Raw genomic sequence first — 13,973 nt, forward strand, 5'->3', positions numbered from 1 at the left:
AATAATAATATAAATACATTTGTATTATCCTGTGCAAGAAATATATATAGAAAAATAATTATTTGTATGCATCTCTTCTCATTTTGTAAAATCGACGAGTTTTCAGTCCAGTATATTATAAAGTTTTGTCAATCAACATTTTCAAAGCATCATCCAAAGATCTAAAGTGAACATATAAACACGTATACTTAATTGGTCAGTTGCTAAATGCGAGCAGGTGACCATTTTTAGTCAGAGTGAGTGCCATCATGCTTTTTAGTAGAGTGAGTCGCATCCCAATTTAATAAATTGTAGGCTCACCTGTAAATCACTTGTTGGTAGTTGCTCTATAGAAATGACTTGTTATGGTATGTGATATTTTTCACTATATAAAAAAGCATATGACATTTCTCTCATAAAGGCGAAAAATGCAAACATCCACTCATTTTCTTCTTATCTTGAAAAACAAAACAATTCACTCTCTTGTAATATGATACTCTTTTGATCCACTTTTGTGTATCTCCTTGAAACAAGTTTACACCATCATCCATAATGAAGGCCCTAGCAAAAGGTGTAGACAGTCTAGAAATCTAAGTGTCGCTTTTATTTGTAAACCCAAGCTTCTTGCTCTTGCACAAATAGTTATCCAAACAAAGGATCCTGGCCTACCTAGATACATTAACTGAGGCTCGTTTCCTTTGCTTAAGGCATTGTCTTACGGACAGACATAAGAGTAGGTCAATTTTTATAACTTAGAAGAAACATGGATAGACATGTTAACTAATAGACTGAAATTTTTCACTTGTGATTGAACTTAAGTAATTCACAAAAGAGGATTGAACTATGAAAAAGGGAAGGGGCAAGGCCGCAGCCAGGCAGCGGATCCTCCCCAAGCGCCAAGCGGTTGCCGGGCAGGCCTGCTGCGCCTTTCCAAGACAACGACGACGGCACGGACGACGATGAAGGTGCGGCCGGGGCGGCCACGCTCAGAGACAGAGCTAGAAAAATGAGTTGTTTGGGATCATTAATATGTTTGCACCTTCAGTATAATATGTGACGGTGTCATTAAGTGAGTACAATGACTATCCCTAGTGTATTTCTGCAGGTAGTCGGTGTGAATTGACACCAGTGCTTAAACATAAATCCAGCCCTGGCCACGCCTACGAGGCCACCGGCCACCGTCCGCTACAAGTTAGTCTAAGGTTTTATATTTTTTCAGTTTTTGGTAGAACGGACGAAATATCATCTAATTTATATAAATTATTATATCTAAACTTAGTGAATTCCAGCTTGTTTGCATGAAATTTATCCATTTTGTTCAAATGCATTTTGAAATGTATGCAGACATGGTTAGATGGCCAGCTCCCGTATCACTGTCCTCATGTTGATATTTAATATTCCCTCTGTTCCCAAATATAAGTCTTTTTAGAGATTTCAACAAGGGACTACATACGAAGCAAAATGAGTGAATCTACACTCTAAAACATGTCTATATACATCCGTATGTTGTAGTCCATTTGAAACCTCTAAAAAGATTTATATTTAGGAACGGAAAGAGTACACGGCTAAATCGCCGATTACAACATGGGCTACAACCTCAAAGTAGTCTGAGAACCATTAAACATGATCACCATTGTCTAATCCTGCACCCAAAGCTGCCAGCACATTAGATGGTTGGTTACATCCCCTTGGAGCATGAATCACTCTAGCCTCAATCAATGAATAAAGTACGCTTATAGTAGTGGGTTCTTGATATCACATAAGAAAATACCCAGTAGTAAAGCTCACAGCTTGCTTGAGTATCGAGTCTGTTTCAAAAATTTCTCGGCCCACACTCAAATAGTGAGCAACTTATCCTTCTCCGCGACCTCAGAATTTTTCTCATGACGTCATGTGCTGAATTACACTCTGATCCGGATTTCCTCCAGCAGCAAGGCATACCATTGCTCCTTCACTTCTTTGCAGTTTAGAAAGAGATGGGCCCCATCTTCGAACAATCTGCAACAGACAACACATCAAACGATTTCCCAACATAATTTCAAATTAGAACATAGCGAATTATTCGAGCTACAAAAATAGTGCATATGATTCCCTAGCAAATTCGTTCACTACTCTATATTATAAAATGAAGAATTCCTAGATGACAAATGGTTTAACAGAAAAAGATAAGCACTTGAACAACATGCACTCATTACGTAGTTGTCAAGCATCAATACACTATCAAACGGGTAGTGTCGGGGATATACCCCGCGGTATGACCAGGCCAGATATATAACCCGGCCGGACTTGGCGACTCACTAATGACCCGCCCTGATTGGACGACTCACTAAGTGACTCGCCCGAGCCTGGCGACTTATGGGTGACCTGGCAAGCGGATCAAAGGAGCGACAAGACCCGGGGGCCCAAGAGGCTCAAGGCCCAGAAGGCCGGCTACGTTATGGTAGGCCGGCTTAAGAGGAAAGGCGTGAGGAATATCTCCTTTACGAGGAAGCAAGACCCGGACTTGTAATCAACTTGTAAGAGAAGATAGACTAATCCTAGTCCTACTAGGACTCCACATGTAACCCGCCCCTCTAACTTATATAAGGAGGGGCAGGGCTCCCCAAAGAGGGACAGGGAAGAAGAAACGGTCTCTAGGGCTAAACACAAAGAGCCGGCTTACCGGCGACTCTCTCATGAGCATAATGAGACCTAGCCACAAATAGCATGTAGGGCTATTACCGGATGATGTTTCCCGGGGCCCGAAGCTGTCTAAATCCTCGTCTTGTGTGTTGCGTCTCTCGATTCCGCTCAACCCCTTCAAGCTACCACATAGATGCGTTGGCCTCGCGACTAAGTCCTTACACTAGGACATCTGCCGTGACAATTTCACGACAGTTGGCACCCACCGTGGGGCCAGACGCACGGTGGTGTTGAGTTCTTGGAGGGATCTTTTCTAGGGTTTGAGAAGTTCGCAATTTTCCGGTTCAACTAAAGCCGGCGTGGAAGATTCACATCAACGTCAAGTTCGTTAGATCCAAAGTGGGGGAGTTTCCGTTTGGTTCAGCAAGGATTCATCGGATCTGATGGGTGCAAATCGCAGATACGTACAAGGGCAAATTTCCGATCGAGTTATCGAATCAGACAAGGGATCGGGCACTATTTGGAAATTGATTAGCCTTATATCTGATGAATCAAACAAGGTAGAAGACAAAAAGACCAAAATCAATTACGTTCCCGATCCAAAAAAGGAAACAAACCACGACTCGGAAGTTTGGGCGTGAAACTCGTTTTGACTGTTTTCCATCGGGCCGGTGGCCCCTGAGCCGCCGCGGCTCTCCACGTCCGAGTCAGGGTCCGCCTCCACTTGCGAGCCAGCCTACCGCGTCAAATCACCGGGTTGTCTCTCTTGGTTCCCTCTGGGCTGCCCCCGTGATGAGCCGACCTATTGACCAGCGAGGCTCGCGTCATTTTTCTGCTGCGGCCCCGCGCGTCCACCGGACCAGTCTCAGGAGGCTGGTTGACTGACAGGATATTTTCTGGGGTTAAAGTGGAACTCAGCCATATTGCAAAATTATATATGAACACTACTTATGAGCAATCCGTCATCCGAACAAATCAGGATGCTCGACGGATATACGTGCAAGTCGCCGCCCCGATGTTCGGATTACATCCGTCCGCACCTGTTGCCGATTCATGCATCTACACCGGTTAAACAACATCACGTTTGACTCGCCGCTCGCGCCGCTTTACAAACGCCATGGACGACTCGTCCATCTGCCCTCACGACGGCTCACGTGTCTGCACCGGTTCACGCGTCCGCATTGGCTTACAATGCCACGGCCGACTCATCTGTTGTTCGGGCGAATCAGGTGATATCCCTCTAAGTATAATTTTAGCACATATTGTTTTTGTCAGAGAGCAATTACTTTGGTCTTTGCATTTTATATGCAGGACAATTGGTCATTGCAAAGTCGATGGCCGGATCATGGATATATAAATTGCGTAATTACTGTCATGTGCTAGCATATGACCGTGCCATAAGGATCAAAGAATATGTGTGCAAGACGCCGCCCTTGTGGCCCGGACTACTTCGACTCACCGGGACCGCACCCGCGATTAACTCGCCCGTCCGTGCCGGTTTACAACACTGGTGAAGATTTTCCTCGTCCGCACCGGCTTACAACGCCGCGGCCGACTCATCTGTCGGGGCCGCCACTGATGCTGCGGTCGTCTCTGCCGTCCGTCTCTCGCGGCCTGGTCTACATCAACACACTGGGCCGCACCTGTCAGCATGAGCTGTTTATTGAGTATGAGCAAGTCACCGCTTAGGAAGCCGGTTTTCTCTTCCAACAAATTGGAGGCAAATTATCATATATTATCAACTGCCGTCTGCACTGGATGGCTCAATGGGCAGGCGCACAAATTGCCGCCACTACAGTTTGATTAAGCTTCAAACAACCAGTTGGAGGGAACCATTGGCTGAGTTGCTGACACGGCTCATACGGGATCATTTATAACCCACCGCAGTCACCTCAACCTTCTGTGGATTCACGTCGCGTTATCAACGCCAATGATATACACCTTCTGCTATGGTCAAATATGGAGAATCTCAAGCCAACTCTTTGAGTCATCTTGAGACTCGGGGGCTACAATGGTATGGCTCGGCAAAATTAGCCGGTTTCAATGAATTCAAGAACTCCGGGTCATTGAAGGGAAGATAACCCAACCCCAGAGGCTACTCTTTATTGGCGAATATTTAAAGGCCGTCAGAAAAATTTCCGGCTCAAAATGAAGATTCCAGTTTAAAATATAGCTTAAGAGACATCTCTCTCCCGCAAAGCTTTGAAGCTATCAAATCCGGTTCAAAATCCGGCTCAAGGTAAATTTGTCTTTCACAAAGTTTTGAAGTTTTTAAATCCGGTTTAAAGTTCCGAATTCGAAAAGATTTAAATCTCTCGCAAGTTCGAGTTCTCAGAAAAAATAAAGGTTGCCAAAAGAACTTGCTGCCATGATGCGCGGTTCAAACTTGGATATCCTGCCTTACGGCTTATCTTATTATGATCACTTGGGGGCTTCCTGCTCATCGAGCATAGCTATCAATACCCTCTTGATCAGCGCAATGCCAAAATTTATATGGTCACTTGGGGGCTTCCTGTTCAAACATAGGTCGTATTCGAACCAAAGAGAACATAGCTGTCGATACCCTTTTGATTGGCAAACTGCCGAACCTACTTGGGGGCTTCTTGATCGTATCCGAATCATAACTCAACCCCTTTGGGAATCGACGTGGATCGTATTCGAATCAGCGTCGTTAAACAACTCTCAAGGTCATTTGGGGGCTTCCTATTCAAACATAGGTCGTATTCGAACCAAAGAGAACATAGCTGTCGATACCCTCTTGATCGGCATCGCCAAAGCCACTGGGGGCTATATGATCGTATTCGAATCTTAGCTTAACCCCTTTGGAACGGTTTACTGATCGTATCCGAATCAGAAGCCTCAAAAAGTTTTATTCTGTCTCTGGTAAAGTTTATTGCAGCCACAATTACTTAACTTGAGACCTTTTTGGGATTATATCTCAAATATATATAAGTGTTTTATGCTTAACCCGGCTTTACTTTTGACTATAAGTCGCCAGTTTATGACAATCATCATCTATGTGGAAGCATTGGCTTCTAAGGATTGGGTTATCACCCTTACTGCATAGGTTATGTAAGCCGACAGTACAAATTCAATATCACAGTAGTTATATGTGAGATATTATGACCCGCCCTGGTTTTGACGCTAAGTCGCCAGGGCATATGTTGTTTAAACTCTCTGCAGGATTTGCAGAAATATGACATGTAAATGATTAAGTTCAAGCTCATTACCAAAGTTGATGCTTCAAAATGATTATCCGTTCTGGATTTTTCTCAAAAGGCTATAAGCCGCCGGGTCATGAAAATTCCGGTTTACAATGAAGGCGTATTGAATCGCCATCGGCTAAGAGCCGCCGGGTATTTAAACTCCGGATTTACTTGTCAACAGATAAGGTATTTGAATTCTTTAAATAGCAAACATGGCTGGATTTTCAATGATGATATTGAATGATTGAGGTTTTCATACCGGATTATATTATTCAAATTTTGAATAGCCAACATGGCTGGATTTCTATTATGATTATCAATAACCAGTATTATGATTGAGGTTTTCAAAGTCGCTTTAGCGCCACAGCTATTATCTTTATCAATGGGCATGATTTATTTTACAATGGAGGAAATAGTCCCGAGTCGCTGCAGGCTTACGACCCGGCACTTGGGGGCTACATTATTCAAGTTGAGGTTACATCAAATATGCAAGTCTCATGTCGCTGCAAGCATGCACCATGACACTTGGGGCTAATGCAAAGTCATTTTTATTGGCCTTATTGAAGACCCGACTCATCCCATTGTAATGAGCCGGCCCTTGGGGGCTACCAAATGCTCCTGTTAAAATTCAAGATACACAAGCCTTTTTCCATTATATATTGAAGGATCCACTGCTCAGTTGGTAAAGCATAAAGCTCTTAACCTTGTGGACGTGGGTTCAAGCCCCAGGATGGGGGTTACATCATATGATATTATTTTCAATGAAAAGTCATAGCTTAGTATTATCTTACTAAGTCGGCCCTTGGGGGGCTACACGTTACTGCTCAAATTTACATCATCATATTTACAAAGTCCCTGCTCATTATTACATAATGACCCGACACTTGGGGGCTAATGCATATTGCTCTTTGCTTAAGACAATTCTAGGATGACCCGGCTACACTACTATGACTATAGCCGACTCATGGGGGCTACACAACTGGATTTCATTTAAAGCCATGGTGATAAGTCCTGGCTTATTCATGCTGATTAAACCGGCCCTTGGGGGCTACAGGTATTATGGATATAAGGGAGAAATATCTTCAAATTTTCAGTTTGAGTAAATCAGATTGACCCGGTGTCTGCAAAAATCATAAACCGGCATCGGCGACAATTATGACTCGGCATCATCTATTTATAACCCGGCAATTTTGGTAATCATAAACCGACAAGTTTTATATCTCAAGTTGGCTGAATATAAGTTGAATATTTGAAGACCAATATTTTTGTCAAGTCAGAGCATTGAAGGCCGACTCAAATGGAAGCTTTATTTACAATATTTCTTCTACAAGCAAATTGACTACGAAGTTGGTCCATTGACCCAGATTTTCCAGAAGGAGGAGATGACAAGGACTTAAGGATGATCAAGTGCCGGCTTACAAGAATATTTAACCCGGAGTGCAACCTGTTAATTTGTTCTTGTGTTTATGTTGCAGATCAGTTTAACATGGATAAATCCAAATTAAACTTCGAGGCTAATGTCGGGGATATACCCCGCGGTATGACCCGGCCAGATATATAACCCGGCCGGACTTGGCGACTCACTAATGACCCGCCCTGATTGGACGACTCACTAAGTGACCCGCCCGAGCCTGGCGACTTATGGGTGACCTAGCAAGCGGATCAAAGGAGCGACAAGACCCGGGGGCCCAAGAGGCTCAAGGCCCAGAAGGCCGGCTACATTATGGTAGGCCGGCTTAAGAGGAAAGGCGTGAGGAATATCTCCTTTACGAGGAAGCAAGACCCGGACTTGTAATCAACTTGTAAGAGAAGATAGACTAATCCTAGTCCTACTAGGACTCCACATGTAACCCGCCCCTCTAACTTATATAAGGAGGGGCAGGGCTCCCCAAAGAGGGACAGGGAAGAAGAAACAATCTCTAGGGCTAGACACAAAGAGCCGGCTTACCGGCGACTCTCTCATGAGCATAATGAGACCTAGCCACAAACAGCATGTAGGGCTATTACCGGATGATGTTTCCCAGGGCCCGAAGCTGTCTAAATCCTCGTCTTGTGTGTTGCGTCTCTCGATTTCGCTCAACCCCTTCAAGCTACCACATAGATGCGTTGGCCTCGCGACTAAGTCCTTACACTAGGACATCTGCCGTGACAATTCCACGACAGGTAGGACTATGAATTACCCAACATACAGGGGAAGCTACAATTCAGGAACTAAACCGACCAGTCGGACATGAGCGGGGAGCAATCTAAACAGCTTATTGGAGAAATCTAAACGACTCACCAGGGTCCCCTGAATCATTTATATGCAAATAACATATCACAATATAGTGACCGTCATGACCGTCGCCACCTGAGGCATCCCCTTCCTTCGTCGTGTTGGTTTTCGCCCGCGCGTCTCCCCTCCCCTCCACAACCGCCACCTCACCGCTACATGACGGCCACTGATCATCGTCAGCTTCATGGGCGGTAGCAGCAGCGACCTGCCTCCCATTCCAGAATCACGACGAATCCAAGGGAGTGTTTGTCTCTGTTGTCCACTCCTGCAGCTGTGCATCGCGACCGCCGCCATCGTCTCAGTCTCGGGCATCCCCTTCCTCTGCCATGTGGGTCCACAGCGTGGTCATCGTCGGCTTTGGAAAGCATCATAGAAGAATTAAATTCAGAGGAGTTGAGTTCATACTGTTCTGGTAAGTTCACAGCCCATCTCCATAGTACTCAGATATAAAGGAATCATTTCAGTTGGAAGCAAAAACCCAATAACTTCAGAATCGTCAACCTGCATAAATAGAAATGGAAGCAAAGTAAATATTCCTATGATCCACCAGGATACCCTCTAAAAGAACATCATTTTCAGCTAGGTCGAAGAGTACCTTAGAGGCTCATATCAAACTTCTCCGCCACCTAAAGAGTTTTGTCGATCCCATGGTGACCATTAGGAAGAATCTTGACTCGAGTATTGAGAAAGTAACACTAACTACTAACCAAAAAAGGTCTCATAATTTGCACTCATTTTAGTTTCCATTGGCAATCTAAATTCTATGGGCTTGGTAAAATTGTTCCTTTTCTGTCCCTCGACGCCATAGCTATTGCACCTGCCCAGTTTGCAAGATGTTTCGGAGCATCACCTATGTCTGTCCATGTAGTCCTTTTGTGACCATGGCGGCAGAAAATGCTGCAGAAATTGGTCCTCTTACTCAATCCTTCCTAAGGGGCTTTCTCCCTGCTGGTCATTGGCCAGTCATTCTCTTTCCTTGTAGCTGGTAGCCTGGCACTGATAGTTATGCTAACCTGTTTCCTGGTATATTACTGAAACATTGTCACCACTACCAGCATTTGCTGGATGCTCTTGAGTTTTGCGATCTACACATAGTATGTATTTTCAACAGCTTGACAACTACTCCATTTTCAGCAAGCCGGTCTTCCAAACTAAGCCCATCTCTCACCTCGGCAAAAGGTTTCATGTCCACCAAATTTGCCTTCAACAAATAAACCAGACAATCGTACGCATCAAAATTTGTGTCCCCAAGCCGAAGAAGCTCTATGCACATTCTGAAGTGCATGTAGGAGAACAGATTATATGCAATTGGTTCCTATGTTGTGAGCATCGCTTCACACGCATGAAGTCCAGTACCTGCCATTATTTATCACTGAAGTAAGTTCACTCTCTCACACAACCTGATATATTCTGCTGCATACAAATAAACAGCGAGCAAAGCGCACAAGATCATACCTCCAGGACATGACTTGTGTTTCTCAATCTCTTCAACTTTGGTATGCTCCACAGTCCACACTCATACAAGATCTAATTTTCATCAAACATAGCGCTTGTGTGTGTCTTGATCGCATGCCATTCAGTGGCCAGGTTAGCTCTCATTAGCGGACTCCCCTATAACAATTAGATGCAAATCACATAGTAAAACTCAATAGTTCTACTAATAAAAATGAATGTGCTCACAGCAGCAACTATGTATTTCTTTCATAAAAAATCAACGTACATTTCTTGTCATCTCCTCGACATAGTTCTCCTCAGACTCACTGTCAAATTGCAGCCTCATGTACTTCTTAGCCCCTGTGCTCTGATCTAAGCAATTTATTAGAGCAGGGTACCGGCAAGATCGTGTGTTTTACACACCTGCTTTACCCTGCATGTTGTCAACATGAGAAAAAAATGCTTCTTAGAACTCAACTCACACACATCCACACACTGTCCAAAAACTGAAATATGTCGCACTGAAATAAAACTCACCACATATGGACACACTATTTCCTAATTACATTTTGTCCTCTCAACATTTGACCTGCATTTCCAATATCTGATCCCAAAACCTTTCTCCCAAGTGATTAGATTGTAAAAACCACACGCCTCTCTCATAAAGAGTCAGAACTTGTCCCCAGCACTGGTACAATCACATTATGTATTGGATCGTTAGCGAATGCCCTTATCGCTTTCTCAAGAGATGTCGCCCGAGAAGGGCATGGTGCGCCGATGCAATCCTTACTATGCACCCATGTTTCCTATTGCTCAGCTGAAATCAACCTAAAAGATCATGTCCATTAAATTAAATCGACATACATGCATTTCTGAACTTTATATAATTCATCAGTGTCACATAGCTAAATTACAGTTATTCCACGGTAGAAATAGCTGCCTCAACTAAATATCCATCAAAAAACTTCCCAAAAGCGAGACTGTCATTAGTAGTACAACTGTATTTCTATTAGTTACCTTGCATTGGATTCAATCAAAAAAATATTATCCTCAGAACAAGCTCAGCATACAGACGCAAATCTATCTGTAGACTGCTAGTACACTCAATACCGATATAACGTACTGAATCATTAAGGACCTGTACCAGGCGAATTAAAATCGGTAAGTTTTACGGGTTATGTGCAAACCAATCTAGCCCGGCTGCCTGGGGTTCATCTTCCTAGTCAATAGCTTGGAGACCCGGGGTGAGATCGCCCTTCCTCTGTACACCCTGGTTTCTTCCTCGCAGAACTGTGCATCTATGTTCACAGCTGCTTCCGGCGCTTGTTCCAGTTCCCCTATTACTGTCGTCCACCTCTTCAAGCCCAGAGAATAGAACAGAGAAATAGTTAGTAGAAATCACACTAAGGATAATAGCAACAAAGATTAACTAACCCGCTGATACGCTCCATTACGGTGGAAATGTCCAGCAGCTCCTGAGTTAATATCTCTCTGCCACCTTGAACGGAAATCAGTTTTTCATGTTCCATGGACCAGATTAAAATTGTGAGGTAGCCAGAAGCAGTAAGGAGGACATGTAGCTATGTGCATTGCCGGAAGGAGTAAGGGGTCGGGCAGTGGCGGACGGTGAAGACGTGGGATCTTGCGGGGACCGTGGAGGGGTGGATTGAACGGAGGTGGCTGCGGTCGGTGGAGGTGCGGGATCGAGTGGATCCGAGGTGCTTCCCTCGCCGCGAGCCGTCGCCTCACCGCCTCCGATGTCCGTGCCTTCGACGTGGACGACTGCGGTGATGGAGAGGATGACGAGACCGGCGGAGTTGAGTCCTGCGGCGCGAGATCGGTGTCCGGCGAGGCGTCGTGCAGAGGGGGCGCGGCCGGCCAGGACGGAGAGGCCGAGGAGGTGACGGGGGCGGGAGCAGAGGCGGCGGCGCGGATCTGGTTGGCTGCGAGAACTCCGGAAAATCGGGGGTACTCCTATAGTCTAAAAAACGAAGCAGAAACGATTGAGATAAGAAAACCAGTCCAGAAGGGATGGTGGGAGGTGGGATGAAAAAAACCGAACGAAAATTAACCGTGGAACGGAGAATATCAACTGAGACATTAGGAGACTCCCAGTCAATAGGATTTGGTTTTTAATGGGAGGGAGAAAATCAGTGGAAGGTGGGACGAATAAAAACGTACAAAAATAAACTGTACCAGGCTACCAAGTGCATTGATGACTCAATTTCTGAATTGATTCGGTGCTAAAAAATTCATATTAAATGGATATAATTAGTTGCATACATAACTAACTATCTGGCTAAATAACTGCGTCGATGGTTTGATTTCCAAATTGATTTAGTACTCGATTTTTAAAATATTGTCGCATGAATGGCTGCTACAAACGACGACGACAACTACCGAGTAATGTAGGACATATGACCTTAACGAATTTTTTGACATTTAAATAGACACAAACATAATGCATGTTAAATTTTAGATGTAGAGAAAAAAGCACAGGCATAATTTGATAATAAATAAAGTCCACTTTACATGTAATGTAAATTGATAAAAAGGCACTTTGACGATGTATACATAGAGTGATGATCCAACTAAAAATCTGTTACAAATTAAGATCTACTTGATGCGTTTAAGTAATTCTCGCACAATATTAGAAATGTTATTTTTAGATTCATTCGCATAATATTTGAGCAAGTATATAAAGAACTTATAATCAAGCAATATATGAATACTTCACATCGAAGGTCTTACAATGTGTAACGAAGAATACTCACCATGCAAACCGGATGAACCAGTCTTTTACCGTTCCATCAGAGCATAAAATAAAAAACAAAATGGCCAGACACATCCTTGCAATTTCCTAAATTAATATTATCTTGAATATAGTGAAAACAAAAATAAATACTTGTGTTTTGAATGTCATGATAATGAAATATATAAATTTACCGTCCATGCTCGATCGAATACCAGGCGGAAATAACCGTTGTAATTTATAGATATATTGGAATTTCAGCCGTGTTGCTTTATTTCGAATTTTATTCTTGACTACTTCTTTTCATCATTAGAAGCTGAGATCAAAAATACATTTCCTGACAACCAAAAAAAGAGTAGTGACAGTGTTATGACCGGCCAGGTCTATAGCCGCCGCAGGCCCAACAGGCAGGCTTAGGCCCGCAAGTTATCTTAGTTTTATTCAGATTAGGCAAGTTATCTCAGGATTGATTCTTCTACAAATTATCTAGGATATAAATATAGATTGTAAGACTCTTTTGGATGCAAGCAATAAAGACTATTATTATCTTTTGTTGCCCGGCTCCTAGAGGAGCCGGAAACCCTAGCCGCCGCAGCCTAGCCGCCGCCCTCAACCCTAGCCGCGACAGCGTCCTGCCGTCGACACGCCCGCTCCTCGCCGCGCCCACTTCCTCCTTGCCCCTACAACCTACGCAGTAGAGCCGGTAGGAACCCTAGTCCTACCAATTTGGTATTCAGAGACCACGTTGCGATCATGTCGATGCCGCCATCACCACCGCCGCTGCCCGTCGGCACCACCGCGCCCATGACGACGGCGCCAAGCATCACCGCGCCGACCGCATCCGCCGGGACCTCGCTGGCGTGTCCCGTCTCCTCCTCGGCACCACCTGCACCGGCGTCTCCGGGCGCATCTCCACCATTGCCGCTGGCCGCCTTGTCTCCGGAGCAACTCGCCGCCACGCTACATCACCTCGTCACCGCCGTCCACGGGCTTCAGCTCCACCAGCAATATGGGGCCGGGGCCTATGCTCAACCGCCATCGGCCCCGATCGCCACCCCTGGTCTTCTCCTACAGCAGCAGCCGCAGTACGGGGGCGGGGCGAGCCCCTTCGCTCCACCACCAGGACCGTACCAGGGCGCGGCCGCGTACGGCGGGCCCCCGTTTGGCCGATCCAGGCGGGATTGGCATCCGGGCCAGCGCCGGCCGCGGCGCCCCTCTGGCCTTTGCCGCCGGCCACCTCGGCCGCCTCCTGGCTGCAGCAGCCGCCGCCCACCGTCTGGCCGATTCAGCAGACGTCGTTCCCCGCATGGCCGGCCCAGTAGCCGCCGCCGACGGCGTCCCAGGGCCTGCGTCCATCGCCGTTCTCCGCGCCCTCATCAGCCGGGACCACCTCGGGCGTGGCCTCGACTACCGGGTTACCGATCCATCAGGTCCGGTTTCCCCCGTACCCGTCCCCCCTGCCAGCATGGGCGGCGGGGTCTTCGCCTTCACCGGTCTACACCACGACCCCGGTTGAGCCGACTCCGTTTCCGCAGTTCGGCGGGCCATCCGGCCCCGCCGGCCAGTACCCGGACTACTCCGATCAGGCACCTCCGGCTTCACTCTTCCAAGCCCCCGCGCCTGCTCAGCACGGCGGGCCGCAGCAGACACCGCCGCGGTTCGCCAAACTCGACTTCGCCACCTACGAGGGCACGGAGGACCCCCT

At 45.9% G+C, this 13,973-nt stretch overlaps 1 long non-coding RNA gene across 3 annotated transcripts; it reads right to left on the reverse strand.

Annotated features, from left to right (window-relative positions):
- Positions 1 to 1,367: 1,367 nt before the first annotated feature.
- Positions 1,368 to 11,513, reverse strand: LOC147971899 (uncharacterized). Of its 3 annotated transcripts, XR_015604906.1 has the most exons (9): positions 10,951 to 11,512; positions 10,704 to 10,872; positions 10,054 to 10,344; positions 9,803 to 9,949; positions 9,538 to 9,693; positions 8,678 to 9,438; positions 8,488 to 8,583; positions 8,089 to 8,403; positions 1,369 to 1,977 (listed from the first exon to the last, which is right to left on the reverse strand). It is a non-coding gene; the product is annotated as an uncharacterized LOC147971899 (long non-coding RNA). The 3 variants fall into 3 exon arrangements; XR_015604907.1 differs by having other exon boundaries at positions 1,368 to 1,977; positions 9,844 to 9,949; positions 10,054 to 10,872; positions 10,951 to 11,513; XR_015604904.1 differs by having other exon boundaries at positions 10,054 to 10,872.
- Positions 11,514 to 13,973: the final 2,460 nt, after the last annotated feature.

The sequence above is a fragment of the Triticum urartu genome, chromosome 5A, assembly GCF_056163025.1.
Source record: "Triticum urartu cultivar PI428250 chromosome 5A, HENAU_Tu73, whole genome shotgun sequence".
In the NCBI taxonomy this organism is placed as follows: domain Eukaryota; kingdom Viridiplantae; phylum Streptophyta; class Magnoliopsida; order Poales; family Poaceae; genus Triticum; species Triticum urartu.